The 21971-nt window shown below is 41.9% G+C and overlaps 1 pseudogene; it reads right to left on the minus strand.

Moving 5' to 3' along the window:
• Positions 1-73: 73 nt before the first annotated feature.
• LOC139663379 (myosin-7-like) overlaps positions 74-21971 on the minus strand; it is a 27806-nt pseudogene continuing 5908 nt past the window's right edge.

Consider the following 21971-nt stretch of genomic DNA (forward strand, 5'->3'; position numbering starts at 1 on the left):
TTCAACTTCTATCAGAGTATATTTTTTTAAATTAGTATTTGCACTTTTACTTGAGTTGGGAATTTGTGTACTTCTACCTCCTCTGGACCTTCCTCAGGTCGTCTCCTGATAACCTGAAGGTCTTTGTACTGAAATGTTGTTCCCAGTAAAATCCATTTAATTGCGAGGTGAGTGGACAGTGTGCAGGAGCTTTTTCCTTCCAGTCCTCTCCCACACACCTGTCTGTGGAACACTCAGGTGTGCAAAGGGAACTTAGTTTGGCCTGAAGTTGTACCAGATCTATTTGAAATCCAGACTCCCAGTTCCTGATACGCTGACTCGGCGCGGCTCACCATGGCGACCTTGCTGGTCTGCTCGCGGGTCCGGATCCGCAGCTTGTTGACCGTTGTCTCGGCGACGTCGGCTCTCTCCTCGGCGTCGTCCAGCTCGTGCTGGATCTTCCTGAAGCGCGTCATGTTGGTGCTGACCTGCTCCTCCTGAGACACACCGGACACACAGCTCACACACTTCATAATACACTTTATTGATAATAATAATCAGTGGTGGAAAGTGGTAGTATTTACTCAAGTACTGTACTTAAGTACAATTTTGAGATACTTGTACTTTACTTGAGTATTTCCATTTGATGCTACTTTATACTTCCACTCCACTACATTTCAGAGGGAAATATTGTACTTTCTACTCCACTACATTTATTTGACAGCTTTAGTTACTTTTCAGATGGGGATTTGACACAATGGATAATATAACAAGCTTTTAAAATACAACACATTGTTAAAGATGAAACCAGTGGTTTCCAACCTTTTTGGCTTTTGTCGTCTTACAAAAAGCAGTGTGTAGTCGGGTCACATTTCAGATGTCTATGAGTTGTTAACAGCTCCACCAAATAGTGATTTTTCCCTCTAAACCTCACATGCTTTCATTTCAATAAATGTTCAAATGATCCAATATTTCAGCAAAAATCAAAGATTAGAGAAAAAGTCCAAAAACTGAAAACAGATTTGTGTATCAGAACTTTCCTCTCCCATTAATCATCTCACGACCCCTCAGATTTATCCGGTGACCCTTTGGAGGGGCCCGACCCCTAGGTTGGGAACCACTGGACTAAACTAGCTAACTGTATATAAAGTAGTTCAAACTAGCTCCACCTCCAGCAGCTACAACAGTAACATGCTGCTTACACACTGATGCTTCAGTATTAATAATCTAATGATGTCATATATAATAAAATATCAGTCAGAGGGACCAAACCACTACTTTTACTTTAATACTTTAACTACATTTTGCGCTAATACTTATGTACTTTTACTTAAGTAGGATTTTTGGTGCAGGACTTTTACTTGTAATGGAGTATTTTTTACATTGCTGTATTGGTACTTTTACTAAAGTAAAGGATCAGAGTACTTCTTCCACCGCTGATAATAATGATAATAATGATAAAGTCTCACAGAGTTCTCAGCTTGTCTCTTGTAGCTCTTGACTTTGGTCTGCAGCTTGTCGATCAGCTCCTGCATCCTCAGCAGGGTTTTCCTGTCTTCTTCTGACTGCAACACAGAACACAGAACCAATAGAACACAGAGAACAGAGAACCAATGAAATTCAGAACACATCAAACCAACAGAACACGGAACCAATAGAACAGAAATACAACGCAGAACCAATAGAACGCAGAAATCAACACAAATCGAACACTAGAACTAATGACAGACAGAAAAAACAACCAGTAAGCCACAGATTATATGAACATAGAAAGAACCAATACGGACCAGACAGAACCAGTAGAACCCAGGTATATGTAAATAGAAACCCCCACCATGGACCAGATTGAACCAGATGATGTGAAAATAAAAACCCCACCATGGACCTTGAAGATTTGAAGATAGAAAGACCCACTATGGATCAGACAGAGCCAGCAGAGGCTAGATCAAAGGATTTCAAAGCAAAGTGGGGTCCTTGAGGGGGTTCTACGGGTCTTTGAGCAGGTTCCAGGGGGTCCTCAGCAAAATGAAGAATAATGTATTTTCCCTATAACTTAATTCCCTAGAAATTATTCCAGAGTATGAATAAGAATGTCTATTGTAATCATACGTTTCTCTCTCACCACTATTATGTCCAGACAGTTCTACGGATCTATGTTAAATCAACAACAACTAAAATCTTCTCATACGGGTTCCTGGGACTAAATCTTAGAAATTGGGGTCCACGGAGCCTAACAAGGGACTGTTTGGGGGTCTGTGGCATGACAACATTTTGGTCTACAAGATGTGAGTGGGCAGACAGAACCAACAGAAGGCAGAGGGTACGACCTGGTACGTCAGCTCTTTGACTTTCCTCTCGTAGCGGCGGACTCCTTTCTGGTATTCCTCGCTCTTCTTCTGCTCCACCATCAGCTCCGTCTCCAGATCCCTCACCTGACGGCACACAGCAGGTTCCTGTTAGAGCCGCTGCTGGACAGACAGCTGCTGCCTTATCTAGATCCTGTTCACAGTATTCCCGTGATGTCACACGCAGTTCCTACCTATATGCTGCTTTACCATATACACAGGTCATTGGCTGTGGCTGTCATTTGATTATAATCACCTGTTCATTTATTACAATCAATCAGTTTTTTTCCTACCAAGATGAATGTGTGGTGATGAGAATACTATGAATTAATAGTATTCTAGTAGTATTACTATGGATTTTCTGCTGCCCTAGTGAGAGCTGTCTGTCCCTTACAAAACAAGTAGTAAAACATGTATTTTGTAAAGTATACTTAAGTAGAAGAGGTGTACTAACTTTGTACACTTGTGTACTATTTTTTTACTTGTTTGGATTAAATTGGCCCACGTTTCAGTTTAGAAAAGTGTATTTGTATTATACTTTAAAGAGTCACTTAACACCAAACCCAAATCTGTGTAAAGCCTGACATCTACTGGTGAAAAGCATGCTATTCAAATTGCCAATGGACTCTTAACGATTCAGAAATGTTCTCAAGTCATGTTCTGCGAGATTATTTATGGGACGGGAAAAAAAAAATCTACTATACAAATTTAATATCATGTCTATTTTTTCTTATCCCTCTCAAATTTTTGCTTCTTGTGAAATAAATTCTCTGATAATTAGTAGTTCAAATCATTCGTCTAGTTGAGCTGTTCCTGCACCTGAGCTGGGCAACGCTTCGTTTTAAGGGTCACGAGCCTAAAAGCTTGAGAACGTTTTGTCCCATACAGAGTGAGAAAGAGAACGTCACATATCAGGACAACCACAGAGGCAGTATTAAGGGTTAGTTAGACTCTTGAGGATTTTACTCACTCTTATCTCCATTTTATGAAGCTGTTTCTTTCCTCCCTTCAGAGCCATCTGCTCCGCTTCATCCAGTTTGACCTGCAGCTCTTTAAACACACACTGACACTGTGAGGAAAACCTGCCACCAACACAGACTCTGACACACACACCTGAGCAGGTGACATGTTAGAATCAGCATCCAGTTCCTATATATACATGTTGGTTTTAAAACAGAGTCAGTGTCGGTGTTGTTTTTCTACCTTTCACTGTTGCCTCCATGTTTCTCTTCATCCTCTCCAGCATGGTGCTGCTGTCCTGCTCCTTCTTCAGCTCCTCCGCCATCAGAGCCGCCTGGTACACACACACACACACACACACACACACACACACAATGTCTAGATTATTCCAATTCCCTCTACTCGTGCCTCAGTCAAGCTGCTCTAAATCGTTTACAGTTGGTTCAAAATGCAGCTGCCAGGGTATTAACTAGAACCAGCCATAGGTCCCATATTACCCCTGTTCTTGCATCGCAAAGTACAGAAAAAAAACTACAAGATCCTGTTGATAACATATAAGGCCCTACATGACTTGCCCCTAGTTACATTTCTGATCTCCTCGTTCCTCATTCCGCCTCTCGACCACTTCGTTCCTCAAATCTCGGCCTTTTATCCATCCCCCGCTCCAACTGCAAGACAAAAGGTGGCCGCACCTTTGCAGTTTTAGGCCCAACCCTCTGGAATCAACTTCCCCAATCTGTCAGATTTGCTGAATCTTTGGACTATTTAAGCGGCTTCTAAAAACCCATCTTTATAGACAAGCCTTTTTATAGAGCTCTATCCCTGTCGTATGTTTTATTTTGGTCTGTTTCTCATTGTGCTGTGTTTTATATTGTAATTCATTTTGCTTTATTTATTTATTTGTTTATATTTTTTGTGTGTGTGTGAAGCACTTTGTAACTGTGTGTTTTAAAAAGTGGTATATAAATAAAGCCTTACTTACTTACTTACACACAGTTTACACACCAGCTCTATTGACTGGAAAGGTAAAACACAAATGGAGCTGCCATGAGCTACCAGGTAACTTCACTAGACTGGCACTAATAGCAGCTTGGTGGATTTTCTCAGTCATTTTACCACCTGATGTTTGTGTGTTTATCAGCTTTAGGACAGAGGCTGTGCAGTGACACACAGTAAGTAAGTCCTTTCCCAAAAGAAATGACACTATTTTCACCAACAATCTCAGTGATGTCATTCAGACACGACGAGTTTCACATGAAGTTAAACTAAGTTACTTTTACTGGCCATTTTACAGGAGGGAAAACGGCTGGAATTTGACAGTCACAGTCTGTAATTATTATCGACACGGCAGATTCAGATGGGACGAAAATTACAAACATGCTCCAGGAATTATTATATTATCCCACCTGTACCTGTAATCCTGTCTGAATAAGGCTTTAGAGACTGGATGAGTAGTAGAGGCCTTGTTGTCTCATTGTGAGCTGGTCAAGGTTAGTGGTTTAAACCGGGGTCAGAGGTCAGGGGTCAGAGGTCAGAGGTCAGAGTCAGGTACTGACATCAGTGATGGCCTTCTTGGCTTTCTCCTCAGCACTGCGGCTCTCCTCTGTGGCTTCATCCACCTCTCCTGTCAGCACAGACAGATCCGCCTCCAGCTTCTTCTTGTGATTCACCAGACCAGAGTTCTGCAGGCAGGCCATCAATCAATCAATCAATCAATCAATCAATCAATCAATAAGAAGGAGTCTATTAAAAAAAAAAAAGATATTTTACCTCAGTATATTCAGTATATTTAAGCCCTACAAGATGCTGTATGTTCTTAAAGGGTTTTCCCTTTTCTAAAGTCTAAAGCAGCTGTTGTCCTCATGATGTTTGACAGTCCACAGCAAGGTTATTATCGTTAATGAAAACTAACGAAATCTAGGTGTGAAAAAACATTTTTGTTAACTGAAATAAAAATAAAAACGAGGCTTTACAAAAAAAAAACGATAACTAACTGAAACTGTATTGTGTGTTTACAAAACTAACTAAAATAAACTAAAATTATAGAGAAAATGTCTTTAGTTTTCATCTTTGTCAATTTATTTCATACATAAGCCTAGTATTTTGGGTGGATATGAAATCTATCTTCCAATTTTTTTTATTTATTTTTGTTTTACCTTTTTGAATCTCGCCCCTGACAAATATCCCATATTACAAAAAAAGACTAAAACTAACACTGAAACTAATAAAAACTAAACTAAAACTAAGCATTTTCAAAAAATAAAAACTAAACTAAACTAAACTAGCAAACCCGCTTTAAAAACTAATTAAAACTAAACTGAAATTGAAAACAAAAAGTCAAAATGAAATAAAAATAAAAACTAATGATGTTAATGTTAATTTGGACGTAAAATTCCAAATATTCACAAAGTCAGTCTTTTTTATTGATCTATTTATTATCAATGGAACAGCTGCAGCTTCTGTCATGTGATGATTAGACAGATTAAGGCACTGAAGGCCAAACTGATCCATCTGTCTGTCTGTCTGTCAGATTTCCGTCTGTTTTGAAAGTTCGACCAGCTGAACTTTCTCTGAACGGACAGATTCGTCAGCGTCCGTTCAGCCAATCAGATCGTTCCTGCGTCTGTTCTGTAGAAACTAGCGGTGAACACAGAGACGACGGTCCGACCGAAACAAAGATAAACCAGAGTTCGCCTGGTGGAGCGTTGGGATGACCGGAGGTTTCCAGATCAGTTTCTTATTGAGTTTATACAGTAGAGTCTGTTTCTTCTGTTTTCTATCAAGCAGCTCCGTTATGAGCAAAGCTTCCTGTTCTTCTGCCTTGCTGCCATGTTGACGCTCAGAACAAACCAACACACACACATCTATCAGCAATAATTCTGTCTGTTTTCTGATGGATCAGTGTGGCCGCCGCTTGAAGCCTTTAGGAATAATTCATTTTTTTTGCTTTTGTGTGTGTGTGTTTATTTGTTTATTTAAAAAAAATCCCCATTAGCTGATGCCATGGCAATCAGCTAATCTTCCTGGGGTCATACTGTACATAACACATTACATGATAAACATTAAATTACATTAATATACACTAAATGACATGAATATACATGAATATAAAAAAAAATGCAAAAAATCCATTCACATACAATTCAAAGCCAGTCAACACTGAAACGTACATTTAGGTGGAATATTAATTAAAAATCAATATATAGATAATATTTTTTTTTAAAATGAGAATAATACAACCCATATGAAGCAGAACATGAATATTGAAAACTGGTACAGAGTTTTACCTCCTACTGTTCAGTCTGTCATCTGCCAATAAATGCCTCTTCATAATCTTTTTGAAGGATGATTTATTTTTTATTAGGCGGATATTTAAAAGGTAAATTATTCCATTTTGTTATGGCTCTGTAACTGACAGTTTTTTTCAGCGAGTTAGTCCTTAGGCTGGGTACCACAATATGACCGTTACCGGCAAATCTGGTGTTGTGGTTATGTCTGTTATTGCAGTAAACTATTTGGTCGAATAGAAATGTTGGCCTCTTTGAGTTAATGGTGCAGCTGAAAAATGTGGCCAAGCTTAAGGAAATCCTTTGCTCAATAGTGAGCCATGAGAGGCTGGAGTGCAACTTTTCAGTGCTAGTTCTAACAGAGCAGCCCAGTTTTGTACGACTTGTAATTTTGCGAGATTTGTGTGTGTGTGTGTGTGTGTGTGTGTGTGTGTGTGTCCCACCTGTGTGTTGAGCAGGTTGACTCTCTCCGCGGCCTCCACCAGCTCGTGTTCGGCCATCTTGCGGGCGCGGTCCGTCTGCTCCAGGAAGGCCCGCAGCTCCTCCTCCTCGGCCGCCAGCAGAGAGCAGCGGCGCTCCACCAGGACGACCTGCTCCTTCAGCTGATTGGTCAGCTGGAGTTTGTCGTCAAGCTCCACCTGCTGCTCTTTAACCTGAGACAGGAGGCGTGTGATAATATGATGAAATATCTTACAACACAAAGTAATACAGTACATTTTGATCTGCATGGTCATGTGCAAAATTTTGTGCACACTAGACTGGGGTAGAGTAGATTAGATTAGATTAGACTAGACTAGATTAGGTTATATTAGACTAGACTAGACTAGGTTAGATTAGACTAGGTTAGGTTAGACTAGACTAGACTAGACTAGACTAGTTTAGGTTAGGTTAGATTAGACTAGGTTAGATTATATTAGACTAGACTAGACTAGGTTGGGTTAGGTTAGACTAGACTAGACTAGGTTAGGTGAGACTAGGTTAGATTATATTAGATCAGACTAGACTAGACTAGACTAGACTAGGTTAGGTTAGGTTAGATTATATTAGACTAGACTAGGTTGGGTTAGGTTAGGCTAGACTAGACTACTAGACTAGGTTAGACTAGATTAGATTAGATAGGCTAGACTAGACTACACTAGGTTAGATTATATTAGATTATATTAGATTATATTAGATTAGGTTAGGTTAGATTTGTCTAGATTATATTCTATATTTGTGGATTAGGGTTAGTGTTAGTCTCTTGGCAGTGGGTGTGTTGGACTGTGTTTACACTAGTTTAGAATAGACTAGATTAGATTAGACTAGGTTAGGTTAGGTTAGATTAGATTAGACTAGACTAGACTAGGTTAGATTTGTCTAGATTATATTCTATACTTGTGTCTGTAGGTGTTAGTCTCTTGGCAGTGGGTGTGTTGGTCTGTGTTTACACTAGTTCAGATTATATTATATTAGACTAGATTAGACTAGACTAGACTAGATTAGACTAGTCTGGATTAGATTGTGTACCTGTGTCTGCAGGTGTCGTATGAGCCTCTGGCTCTCGGCAGCGTGTCTGTTGGCGTGTCCCAGCTGAAGCTCCATCTCGTTCAGGTCCGACTCCATCTTCTTCCTCAGACGAACCGCTTCGCTACGGCAACGGACCTCCGCCTCCAGGCTGGTCTGCATGGCCTCCAGGGAGCGCTGGTGGCTCCGCCTGGTGGACAGCACTGCTGTTACAACTAGACCCATTTATCCTCTTATCCTGCATGTATTTCAGATTTTTGGTTGTCAGTCTCTTTGTTAGTTGATAGCCAGCTAGATAGTTTTAAAGTCCCCATGAAATGAACTCCCATTACTTTTAAAACTGAGTATCTTTCATGGTGACATCCAGAGGTGGAAAGTAACTAAGTACATTTTACTCGAATACTGTACAGTACAATTTTGAGGTACTCATACTTCACTTGAGTCTTACCATTTTATGCTACTTTATACTTCTACTCCACTACATTTCAGAGGGAAATATTGCACTTTTTACTCCACTACCTTTATTTGATAACTTAAGTTACTAGTTACTTTGCAGATTCAGATTATTAATACAAAATATAATCAACTAATAAATTGTGATGTATTATTATAGATTATTGTAAGCTACCCAGCAGTATATAAAGAAGTGGAAATCAGCCCCACCTTTTCCAGCTGCAACATTAAAGTGATGCTTACACATTAATGCATTAATAATTATAATTCAATAATATAATATATACTGTATTATTCTGAAATGGGCCATTCTGCATAATGAGTACTTTTACTTTTGTTGCTTTAAGTACATTTTGATGCTAATACTTTTGTACTTTTACTTAAGTAACATTTTGAATGCAGGACTTTTACTTGTAACAGAGTATTTTTATACTGTGGTATTTCTGTGGCTGGCTACTGTGGCTTTTAATTAAGTAAAAGATCTGAGTACATCTTCCAGCACTGGTGACATCATGCTGCACTAGTAGGCGTAAATATACATTTCTAACCAATAAAACTATCTGATTTTTTAACAATCCTCCCATCAGATAAAACTGCCTTTCTCTCCGTGACTCATATTCCAATTGGTTTAGACTTTTGAATGATCCCTCACCGCGTTATGTCCTGCCCCAACATCCTTTTTCAACAGGAAATACATCAAATCAAGGAAGTAGAGATGCTGTTTCTGGGTTCTTTAAGGTTTGGTGAGTTGGTGTCTCTCGGTACCTGAGATTGTCGATCTCTTCGTCTTTCTCTGAGATCTTCCGGTCGATCTCAGCTCTTAGCTGCTGCAGCTCCATCTGGACTCTTATGGTCTTACTCTCCTCATGCTCCAGAGTTCCCTGGAACACACAATAATAATAATGATAGGAATACAAAGTCATAGTAATAATTACACACACATACATGCGTTCACCTCAGCAGGGGGTCAGGTCAGTTACCTCTGCCTCCTCCAGAGCCGCTCTGATGTCACTCTTCTCCACATGCAGCATCTTCTTCATCCTCTCCAGCTCATTGATGGTCTTCCCTCCGTGACCGATCTGCTCCGTCAGGTCCACTATCTCCTCTGGATGAAACACACGGACAACAGGTAAGCAGTCAATCAGTCAATCAATCTGGTCAAAAGTGTTTTTATTCAAGAGCATTCACATACAGAAAATTTACATGTGTTAAAGGAAAGCTCAGTTTTTACAAATATTAACATTAATCACATTGGACAGAGAAAAGATATGATCAAGATAAACTAAAGGAATAGGCATACATTCAAAACAGGACAAAAAGTATAGAATTCCCACCCCACCCCACCCCACAGCTGCTCAGGGTAGTATCCAACTAAATGCTTGAACTATCACTCATCTATCTTCTCAAGAAAGCGAGTAAAAGGGTTCCAAATCTTATCGAATTCCGTTAGTTTGTCTTTCAATAAAAACCTTATCTTTTCAAAGTGCAAGGTGTCAGAGTTTGATAGTTGGGGCGTCTTTCTTCTTCCAAAACATTAGAATTATTTTTTTTTGCCGTGATAAGACCATATGACAGAAAGCTTTGTTGGGCTCTCCGCAGTGTCCCTGATATGTCAGACACTCCCAATATGATTAGAATTGGGTCAGGTTCCAATTGAGACTCAAGCAGAACCCTAAAAACTTCCGACCAGAAAGTTTGTAGTCCAGGACAAAGAGCATAGCTGTGCAATCAGTCAATCAATCAATCAATCAATTAGAGAGAGAGAGATAGAGGGAGAGTACCTTGCAGGTTTCTGTTTTCTCGTTTGACCGTCTCCAGGTGGTCCAGAGCTTCTTCGTAGCAGTTCTTCAGTTTGAACAGCTCTGTGCTCAGACTGCGGGACTCTCTCTGAGACGACTCCAGCTCCGTCTGGCTCTCCTCGAACTTCAGCCTCCAGTCACTCAGCAGCTGCAGCAAACACACACACACACACACACTCTTAACAAAGGCATCCAGGTGAACTCCATTCAAGAATGGAGTTTGCAATGTTATATTGGAAAGTGACACTGTGTGTCCCAAATCCAAAATGTCAACAATCTCTACTTTCACTCATTTACCAGCCAAATAGATTCTGAGAATAGACTAGGACCTCCAGATGATTGTTTTGGCTGCCAAGAGTCTGGTAAAGTAGACTGTTTGGTGTTAGTTTCTGACCTGATCTGGACTGTGTCAGGTTACCGTATTTCCTCTAATATTGGCCCGGGCCTTTATTGACCTCAGCTGCAGAGGGTACCAGGCCTTTATTGGAAGCAGGCTTATATTAGAGACAGGCCTTTATTTCTAATTCCCTCTGTTTGATAAGTATATTTTCTCATATTTTAGTACGAAGCCTCCTTGTTTTCTGATCTGCTTCTGTTGGGGTTCGTTAGGTAGCCGTTTTTTTGTTACTGCGACGCATTACCGATAATTACGGTAATCGACAACGACACGCTCCAGAGACTTCCTCCGGCCGAGCGGGTCAATGTCAAAGTGCCTTGCAGCTTTCTCTCCTGAATTTTCCTCTGCATACTGCAAAATTCTCTCTTTGAATTTGTCATCAAATTTCCGTCTGGTGGGTGCCATGTTCGCTCTCTGTGTTGTGGCATGGGTGTTATGGAAAATTCAGTCACTGAGACTTGCACGGGTGTAAGTGTCAGTGACGGGTCCCATATGGTACTTCAAATGTAGCTACTGCCATCTTGTGGCACTTGTACGTTACTACAAACTACAGTTACATTATATAACAGGCACCAGGAGTTTACCGGTATCCACCGTTGTTTTTTCCTTTGTTTTTTTCCCCGGCCTGTATTTGGGGCCGACCTTTATTTGTTCATGTCGACCACGGCCCCGGACATTATCGGAGACCCGGCTTTTAATTGACTATCGGCCACTATTAGAGGAAATACGGTAGTTTGTATTTCTGTCTGACCTTGTCAAAGTTGCGTTGCTTCTTGTCAAGAGCGAGCGCTGCAGAGTTGGAGCGCTCCAGCTCCACCATCAGGTCTTCAATCTCCGTCTGCAGACGCAGTTTGGTTTTCTCCAGAGACGAACATTTGGCCTGAGACGCTTCAACAGCTTCCTCAACCGTCTGAAGTCTGACTATCAGCTTCTTCCTACAAACAACAACAACCATAATGAACAACAACAACAACAACAACAACAACAGGTAGCTAGCTTTGCTTCTTGGAGCTCTGCATCCGCTGAAGAGCGTCTGACTCATATTTGTTAGGATTAGGTTAGTTAAGTCAAGTCAACTTTATTTATATAACGCTTTAAACACAAAATACTTTGTTATGAAGAGTTGCACAAGGCTTAAAGGAAAAATATCTTGAAAATAGATTGAAACGCACACCGGTATTAGTGGGATGCTGGCCCACAGGAACAGATTCAAAGTAAAAAAATGGGAGTTAAAGGAAAAATATAACAGACAGTAAACAATCTAAACAGTCAAAAAACATCAAACACATTTCAAAAAGCCTTGCAGTGAGATGCATCAAGCATCAGGCTGATGGTTTTCACAGGAGTGTTATTGAACAGAGGGATTGAGCTGCTTCCCAATATCGGCCACTTGATGGGCATGTCACTGAAATAAACTAGGCGGAGTCCAGATAGATGATTGACAGGTGATCTCTTTCTCTTAAACATAAACACAAATTCTTCCCAAACGTTAAAATCCAGTGTAACGTCTTCCTAGGTTTATTTCACACTTTGGATGAAAAGTAGTTGCGTGTAAACAGGAAGGTTTGCAGCCTCGTTAGTTTCATCTGTCATGGACTGAAGGCTGCTCCTGATTGGTCGAACACACTGCTCGTTAGGCGGTCCTTGGTTTCTGTCTTCGGTTTTCAAATTGGAAAAACATGACGGCTTGCTCAGAAACTTTCTCTTATTTCGCCTAAACAGTCCACCAAAATCTGTTTCTGAAAATATTTGAGGCGAGTGCTGTGCAGCTGCTGGATCCTGATTCATGTTCACTCTACAGCAGATTAACAGTTTGTTCACGAGGGTCGGGATACCGGATTCCAGTCGGATTTGCATAAAGTTACGGAAGTGTAATGCATTCACGTGAGAAAAAAATTTTTGCACTTTTTTTTCTGAATTAACAAGATAATTATCTCAGAATTCTGAGAAAAGTTTTCATGGGGAAAAAAAACGCAAAGTCCTGAGGTGCCTGCGCAAAGTCGACAAACTAATAACAAAACCATCTATATTACTTAAAGACACGAGTATCTCCCAATGTTTCAAACCAAAAGCAAAATAAAACTGGATTAAACTAAACAGGCAGAACATGTTTGCTTCCATGAAATCGAGCTCTCAAGTAGGAATGAGAGCTTCTCTTGGGATTTTGAGATATCTCATTAATTCAGAAAAACAGAGCAGAATTATTATTTTTTCCATGAAAACTTTTCTCTGAATTCTGAGATAATTATCTTGTTAATTCAGAAAAACAGGCCAAATTTTTTTTTCTCAAGTGAATGCATTACGCTTCCGTATAAAGTAGACCAGACCTCAACTTTATGCAAATGTGGAGCGGCCAATGTGACGCACCGCCTATGGAAACTCGCTGTGGCGCTACCAGAATGCATTTCACCGGAGCTTCCATAGAAGACGCGTGGAAATGACGGAACCTGTGAAAACGCACCATTAGAGTTAATAACATTTTATAGTGACAGCAGCATCACTAATAGCAGTAGTGATAGTAGTGTCAGCAGCAGTCACGTCTCACTTGGCGTCCTCCAGCTCCTCGATCCGCAGCACGGCGTCCGTCTCGTACTTGGCTCTCCACTGCGCCACCTGGCTGTTGGCGTTGGACAGCGCTCTCTGCAGCTCCGCCTTCGCCTCCTGCTCCTCCTCAAACTGCTCTCTGAGCATGCTGCAGTCGTGACGCGACGCCTGCACCGCGTGGGCCAGGGCCACCCGCGCCTGCACACACACACACACACACACACACACACACACACACACACACACACACACACACAGGGCATTAACGCTTTATTGGAATCCAGTAGAGAGAGACAGGAAAGAGGCGAGAGAAGGGGGGGGGGGTGATATGTGACAATCAATGGCAGGCAGAGGTGTGACCAAGTCAACTTTGCTCGAGTCCCAAGTCAGTCTCAAGTCTTGAGGCACAAGTCTAAATGTAGATTACCAAGTCAAGTCCAAGTCATTAATGTCAAGTCTCAAGTCTAAATGTAGAACAGCAAGTCAAGTCAGAACAAATCAAGAGTCCAGTATCAATTTAATATCTTAAAGAAAACTAAATATCTAGGACTTTTCAATGCAATATGGTTTTAATAGGATAAAAACTTGGTAAGAGCATCATGAGTTTGATTTCTATAATCAGTTTCAACTTCAATAAATTCAATCATTCCATACAAATTCAGAAAACAGAATTTAAATTCAGTCGTCTGCTGGAACAAATCTCATCACTTTCAATCTGAGTCATTTACACAAACACAAGATCTCAAGTCAAGACTTTAGAAACCTTTTCAAGTCATCAGAGTAAAGTCAGAGTCAAGTCCCAAGTCACCAGAACCCAAGTCAAGTCAAGTCTCAAGTCTTTAAACACAAAGAAGATTATTTTAAAGCTTAAATAAAGTTTCAGGGTTCAGATTTACTTTGCTGTCTTCCTCCAGCTGCCTCTTCAGGTCATCAGTGTTCTGGCAAAGTCCCGTCTTAGAGCGCTGGAGCTGACCAATCAGAGCGTCCCGTTCCTCCAGACGACGGCTGTACTCAGCTGAGAGAGAGAGAGGGAGAGAGAGAGAGAGAGAGAGAGAGAGAGTGAAAGAGAGAGAAAGAGAGTGAGAGAGAGAGAGAGAGGGAGAGAGAGAGAAAGAGTGAGAGAGAGACAGAGAGAGGGGGAAAGAGACAGAGAGAAAGAGAGTGGGGGGGGAGAGAGAAAGAGTGTGAGAGAGAAAGAGAGTGAGAAAGAGGGAGAGAGAGAGAGAGGGAGAGAGAGGGAGAGAGTGAGAGAGAGAAAGAGAAAGTGAGAAAGAGAGAGAGGGGGGAGAGAGAGTGAGAGAGAGAGAGACAGAGAGAGCGATATATATATATATATATAGAGAGAGAAAGAGAGTGAGAGAGAGACACAGAGGGAGTGAGGGGGAGAGAGAGAGAAAGAGAGAGAGAAGAAGAAAGTTGATTGGATGTAGAGCAAGAAATAAAGAGCTGGGAAGAGACTTTTGAGTCTGATGCTGTTGTGTGTGTGTGTGTGTGTGTTTGTCTGTGTGTGTGTGTGTGTGTGTGTGTGTGTGTGTGTGTGTGTGTGTGTGTGTGTGTGTGTGTCCTACCAGTCTCAGTGACCGCTCTTGCTTTCTGAGAAGAGACTTCAGCCAGTTGCCTCTGCAGCTCCTCGGCTCTGTTCCTGCTCTCGTTCAGCTGGTCTTCATACACTCTGCACATCTTCTCCACTCCAACCTGCACACAGCACAGATCAATACATCCCATCACAGATCAATAGATCAATAACGCTCTGTTCCTGCTCCATTCTGGGGATTAGAGTTTCAGTTCTACAAACATCTCATTGGCTGAGTTGAGCCAAAGAATCAATCAATCAGAATTTTTACAGTCTAGAAAAAGTGAGTTTCCCCTTTTACTGAAACCCCATCCTGTCTCTCTGCTGCAGTGCATTCTTCTCTCCTGCTCCTGTGGTGGAGAAATTGGTCTCTCTCCTCTTCTCCGATGGATTTCTCCCTGTATGATTGTTGAACGTCTCTCGGTGCAAAATGGCGGCTCTAGAAAGAAGCCCTCGCTCTTTGATTCTGAGGGACTGACACCAAAACCTGACGTTTACCGCTGAGGTTTTACATCCTGAAACACTGGGCCTCATACAGGAAGTGATATACGAACAAATTTTCTCTTCTTTTTGTTCGTATCCACGATTTGTTCTTATTTTGTTAGTAGACATTGATTTCTGGGATTCACCAGTGTTTTCAGATTTTTGCTCTTCTCTTAGGTGAGAGAAAATTTTACGAGTGGTCAAGAGACTCTTACCAAGATAAGAAGAAAACATCTCGTTTTCACAGTCCACAAATTGTTTGTCCAACGCAAGGAAACATAAGTTTTAAATTTGAGGAACATAAAAAAACGCATGAATATCATATAATCAAATTTAGATTATTATATGTTTTAGAGTAATTATAATGATTGGATTATTAAATTTGTGGGCTAAAGAAATACTATTGGTCCACTGATCCCAATTAAGACGATAAAAACCCTTGGATGATATTGCGTGTGTTCAGCTTCTGAACGGCTGACATGCTGCTCTGAGATGCTTTGGCCATCCAGGCCTTACACAGAGTCTCCAATTCTTGGCCATGTGCCAGAGTATTTGCACACGGCACAACACCCGCCCTTATATGGTGTTTAGGGGGCGTTACCTATGCTAATAACAAACAATCGGCCACGCGCCTCCAATTTATGATCAAGTGGGATTCATCATTCAGCACACCTGGGTAAGAGCAGATTTGGATGGTTAAGAACGTTTGGTGCATCTGGAGTTGACTTCTCTTATTTTTTCTCTTAACAGAAAATTAAGAGAAAATATAAGAGAAATTTAAGAGAATGTTGCTGCATGAGGCCCATTTTCTCGTATCAACCTCCCCACTGAGCAAAAGACGTGATTTCAACGTTGCATCTATGCTTTAGCTCTCATATAGCCCAGGATCATTACGGCTATGTATAGACCTATTTTAGACCAAGCAGTTAATACATTATTGCAATGAATAAACATCTGTAAATACCAAAAATATGCACCAGAGAAGTCCTGTAGACTAGCCTACAAGATAATTATCTGAGCACAAGAAGTAATTTCAACATTGCGTCTATGCGTAGCTCTCATATAGCCCAGGATAATATTGTCTATGTATAGACATCTAATAAACTTTCACTTTTCAACCCCATTTAAACTTCATTTAGCCTAGACGGCTATGGGCCATTTAGACGTGTTTTAAATGTCTAATCAACGTAAAATTGCTCAGTGGGTCCATTGCAGCTGCTGGAAACATCTGGAGGTGACGTCACCTCGTCTACGATTGGCCAGTTATCCACCAAGAAGAAAAACACAACTAACTACTGAATGAAGCCTGGGATGAAAAGTCCATCATTTAAAGTGTTTTAGGGTTTTTTCCTGAAGCTCATGCTCCTGTACCTTGGACCTGGAGAGCTGCTCCAGGGTGGAGGCCAGGTCGTCCGCCTCCATCCTGAACTCCGCCTTCTCCTTCTCCAGCTTCTGCTTGGCTCTCTGCAGCCCGTCGATCTGCTCGCCCAGCTCCGCCACGCTGTCCGAGTGCTTCTTCCTCAGGGTGGCGGCCGTCGCCTCGTGGTGAAGCCCCGCCTCCTCCAGCTCCCGCCGCATCTTCAGGAAGTCCGCCTCCCGCTTCCTGTTGCGGGGGTTACGGTCACAGTTGTTGGAAACATTTGGGATAATGTAAGTACACAACTCAAAAAAATATATGACATAGGTCTAGTCGTTTTTAGAAATTTTAATGCGGAAATGTTACATATTATACCTTTAAAAGCCAAACCGTAAAAATGTGTTTTGAGACGTGATAAATAAACAGATTCAGACAATCTAACAATGGGAGGCAGACTGTTCCAGTCTCTGTGCCAAGACTGCAAACACTTAATCAACCTTTGACTTCGGTCTGGATGGTGGACAGCCAAGAGACCTTGGTTTGAAGACCTGTGGGGCCTTGTGGTCTGATATGGATGAAGCAATTCAGTGATGTACTCAGGTGCCTGGTGTAAGAAATAAAATGAATACTGTGTTTTTTTATCTGATTACCATATTTCCTCTAATATTGGCCCAGGCCTTTATTTCCCTCAGCTGCAGAGGGTCCCAGGCCTTTATTGGAAGCAGGCTTATATTAGAGACAGGCCTTTATTTCTAATTCCCTCTGTTTGATAAGTATGTTTGCTCATATTTTAGTACAAAGCCTCCTTGTTTTCTGATCTGTTTCTGTTGGGGTTCGTTAGGTAGCCGTTACTGCAACACATTACCGATAATTACGGTAATTGACAAGTTTACCGGTACCCACTGTTGTTTTTAGTTGCGACCAGCAGCTCTATAGCTCACTCTGTCGCTCTGTCGGAGACCCGGCCACTATTAGAGGAAATACGGTAACACACTTTTTTTTCTCCACATACCATGGTGAGGTAATCAGTGCATGTATGCGTGCACGTGTGCTATATATAGTTATGAAATGATTTTGAGTGTTCTTATAGGTGAATAATAGTTCATGCTTTGTTTATGTGTGTTTCCGTGTGTCCCATATTAAGTGAGGTTTTTGGCTTTGAGTCAAGAAACCTGAACTGTGGGTTTGGCTTTATGCCGAGATTTATGTTGTTGTTTACTCAGATCTATATAAGTGAATCCTCTCCACTCCTTTCTTTGTCACTTCTTTGTTGCTTATCTGTAACACTGAACTGAACCATGCATGTCTGAATAAAGAATCCACGGAAGACTCTTCAACCTTTGCTCATTCATTTTGACCCACAAGGGTGAAGCTTATTTTTCCCCTACACTGGTCATGCAAAGCCTTAAAATAATGTGATTAGAAGAATTTGAAAGTGTCCCCAGATGACCTGTTGAGAGCGATCTGAGCAGCAGAGGCTCCTCCCGCCTCCTCCAGCTTCTCCCCCAGCTCCTCCAGCTCTCTGGCCACGTCGTTCCTCTGCCGCTCCGCCTTGGTCCGCCACAGCCGCTCCGCCTCCAGCGCCTCCTCCAGCTCCTCGATACGAGTCTGCCGGGGCGACCGGGACAGGGACACGCCGCTGTTACAGCAGAACGGCTCATGTGACGGAAAAAGGAGGCGAGACTAGAGACTCGTGTACCAACCTGAAACTCCTTGATCTTCTTCTGCAGCTGAGCCACCAGATTCTGTTCATCCTCCACCTTCAGATGAACCTGACCCAACTCAAAGTCTTTTCTTCATGTAGATAGATAGATAGATAGATAGATAGATAGATAGATAGATAGATAGATAGATAGAGAGGAGAGATAGAGGGACAGAGAGAGAGAGAGAGAGGTAGACCGAGACAAGAGACAGAGAGAAAGAGGAGAGGGAGAGAGGAAGAGAGGGAGAGGAGAGATAGAGAGAAAGAGAGAGGGAGAGAGAGAGACAGAGAGAGAGAGGGAGGGAGAGGAGAGATAGAGAGAGAGAAAGAGAGAGAGAGATAATGTCAAAACAACAGAGAGGGAAAGGGTGAGAAAAAATATAGATGGTCAGAGATTTATTATACTACTGCTGGTAAATATTCTTTTTATAATATGATATTTGTAAATATTTCTCGTGACTCGTGGGAACCCATCAGTTTCAGTGATGAATGTTAATGCTGAAACACAATTTTTGTAATTCAATTTCAAATTCACTTTTTTTTTTGCTAAATCCTAATTAGGGCTGAACGATTTTGAAAAAATATCTAATTGCGATTATTTTGACTGATATTGCAATTGTGATATGATTTGCGATATTAGAGGGAATGATAATTTTTACATCATTATTCTCATTTTCATTGAAAAACGTATTAAAATGATTATGGTGTGATTTTTGCGGGGATCTGTACCAAACAAAGATGTTTTCTTAAGTCTGTAGAATATGATGTGTAGGCCAGGACATCTCTGCAGCACCACAATATTTCATTTTAAATAATATTTTGACACATTTCGCCTTTAACAAATATTGCGCCTCCTGCGATTTGAAAATTGCAGTAGGCCATATTGTGATTTCGATAAAATTTCGATTAATTGTTCAGCCCTAGTCCTAATGGAGAAATCTTTCAAATGCCTTGTTAGCTGTGACCAGCAGCTAGTGTGAGTCATTGTCAGTTGGTTAGTCAGTCCCAGAAATGCCAACAACTCTACTGAGCATGTGCAGCCTGATGACTGAATCACTTTGAGTTTAGCTTCAAAGGTTCGTCATGCCAGAGATCCCAGGTTTTAATCCTGTGAGTGAGTCAATTTCGCTCTATTTTTTTTTTTTCATGTTTCCTTCCCTAAATGCCAAGCCGGTCACTGCTCATCATGTACTGTGAGTTTGTTTCATACTTCTTCAGCTTCTCCTCCAGCTGCTGCTTCTCGTTCTCCAGGTCCCTCACCGACTCCATGGACAGCTTCAGATCCCCCTCCAGCTTCCGCTTGATTCGCTCCAGCTCCATCCGCAACTTCTTCTCCTGCTCCAGGGAGCCTTCCACCTGCAGGGAGGAAGGGGGGTTACAATACAAACAGTATAACAGTTACAATAAAAACCGAACAAGGGAAAACAAGCAACAAGTAATGAATAGACGAAGATCTCAGGCTGCGTTGTGGCTCATAGGGAACCAGCATATCCAAAATGTAGCTAGGAGCCTGACCCTGTAAGGCCTTAAACGTTATCAGTAAAATCTTAAAATCAATTCTAAAACTCACAGGCAACCAATGGAGAGAAGCGAGGATAGGTGAAACATGTTCCCGTCTCCCAGAATTAGTCAAGAGCCTGGCAGCAGCGTTTTGAATTAATTGGAGACGGGAGATTGTCTTCCACCAGAGAGACAGACAGACAGACAGACAGACAGACAGACAGACAGACAGACAGACAGACAGACAGACAGTGTAATCAGACATGTTCTCATCCTCACGTTGTCGACTTGCTGCTCCAGCCGGGCCTTGGCCTTGGCCAGCATGTTGACCTTGTCCTCCTGGGCCTGAAGGTCGGTCAGAGCCTGCTGGTGAGCCTCCTGCAGGGCCGACTTCTCTCTGCTCAGGGAGGCGATCGACTCGTCCAACACACACATCTCCTGGGACAGGTTCTTCACCTGGGACAACACAGACCCACAGACTTTGTATGAATTGTGACCTTTTTTTTTTATTTTTATTGCATTTCTGCTTTATTGGACAGTAGAGAGAGACAGGAGAGTGGGGAGAGAGAGGGGATAACATGACAAAGGTCCAAGGCCGGATTTGACCCTGGGATGTTGCAGCGTGTCTTAGGCAACTGAACCAGCAGGACACCCAGCGCCCCCATTATATAAAACAAACATGCCAGAACACAGTGCAACATGATCACCCCTCTACGTTTAGTCAAAATCAGACAATGGTGTCTGTACAGAGGATTAGGGCCAGTTGTGAGAGTAATCTCAGAATTCTGAGAAAAAGTCAGAAATGTGAATTTAAAGAGTAACTGAACCCCAAACCCAAATCTGTGGTGAAGCCTGACATCTACTGGTGAAAAGTAGGATACTGAACTGGCCATCTGCTATTGGCTGGTCTTTGTGCCAGGTGATGTCACCACCTGTTGTACTCTATAGAAGGTGACATCACCCAGCACAAAGACCAGCCAATAGCAGATGGCCAGTTCAGTATCCTTCTTTTCACCAGTAGATGTCAGGCTTCACCACAAATTTGGGTTTGGGGTTCAGTTACTCTTTAAATAAATCTCAGAGCTCAAATTCATTTTTACCATGTGGCCCCAGTCCTCTTCCACATGTCTGTGATTGCACATTTGAGTTAAAAATTGTGACTTTTCATCATAGCACCCCCATCAGGCCATCAGTGGAATTGTAAGGACAGCTGGATGTGTGAAGCAAGTTTCATAGTTTCCAGGGCAATCTCGGAACCCATCATCTATCGGTGTGATGAAGATTAGACTCTCTTCTGTGCACCGGTCATTGTTTACAGTCCGATTAGGAACTTGAAACGCGAGAGTCGAACATTTTTCCACACAAAACACAAACATCGATACTTTCTGTAGGTGTTTTAGGTCCAGACGACATTTCGGCTAATCTCTATAAACAGATATCTGCATATGAGACGTCGTCTCTCAACTCCAGCTCCATTCTCGCGTCTCGAGTTGCTAATCGGACTGTAAACAATGACCGGCGCACGGAAGAGGAAGTCTTGGCCCGGATGTCCGCTGGCTACACCGGAAACCCCGAAATATTGGCCGTCGCCCCCAGAGTCTAATCGGTGTCAGACCGATAGACGATGGGTTCCGAGATTGTTTCCAGGGTAGATCTTTAAGCAGTATGAAGTATTGAGGTTAAAGTAAGGTAACATGTAGTGATATACAGTAGTTAAAGTTAGGCTTATCAGTGGACTAAATGGTACAGAACTAGGTAAACCTCCTTATTCTCCACTCCACGTCTCTCTTTTCCACTTTAGCCAGGGAAATGCTTTAACCAGTTTGACTTAGGGTTAAAATAAGGTAACTTATAGTGATATACGGTAGTTAGTGCACGTACCTTGTTCTCCACTCCATGCCTGTCTTTCTCCACTTTAGCCAGAGTGATCTCCAGGTCGTCCACGTCTCTCTTCAGGCACGTCACCTCTTCCTCCAGCACGCGTTTCTTGGACATCAGCGTGGCGCTCATCTCCTCCTCGTCCTCCAGCCGCTCCTGCGTCTCCTTCATCTTCGACTCCATGGATATTTTGGCCTGAATCAGCTGGTTG

The sequence above is a fragment of the Centroberyx affinis genome, unplaced genomic scaffold, assembly GCF_046629955.1.
Source record: "Centroberyx affinis isolate AG114_WGS23_722 - 3 ecotype Tasmania unplaced genomic scaffold, CSIRO-AGI_Caff_v1 ptg003995l_1, whole genome shotgun sequence".
NCBI classification, from domain to species: domain Eukaryota; kingdom Metazoa; phylum Chordata; class Actinopteri; order Beryciformes; family Berycidae; genus Centroberyx; species Centroberyx affinis.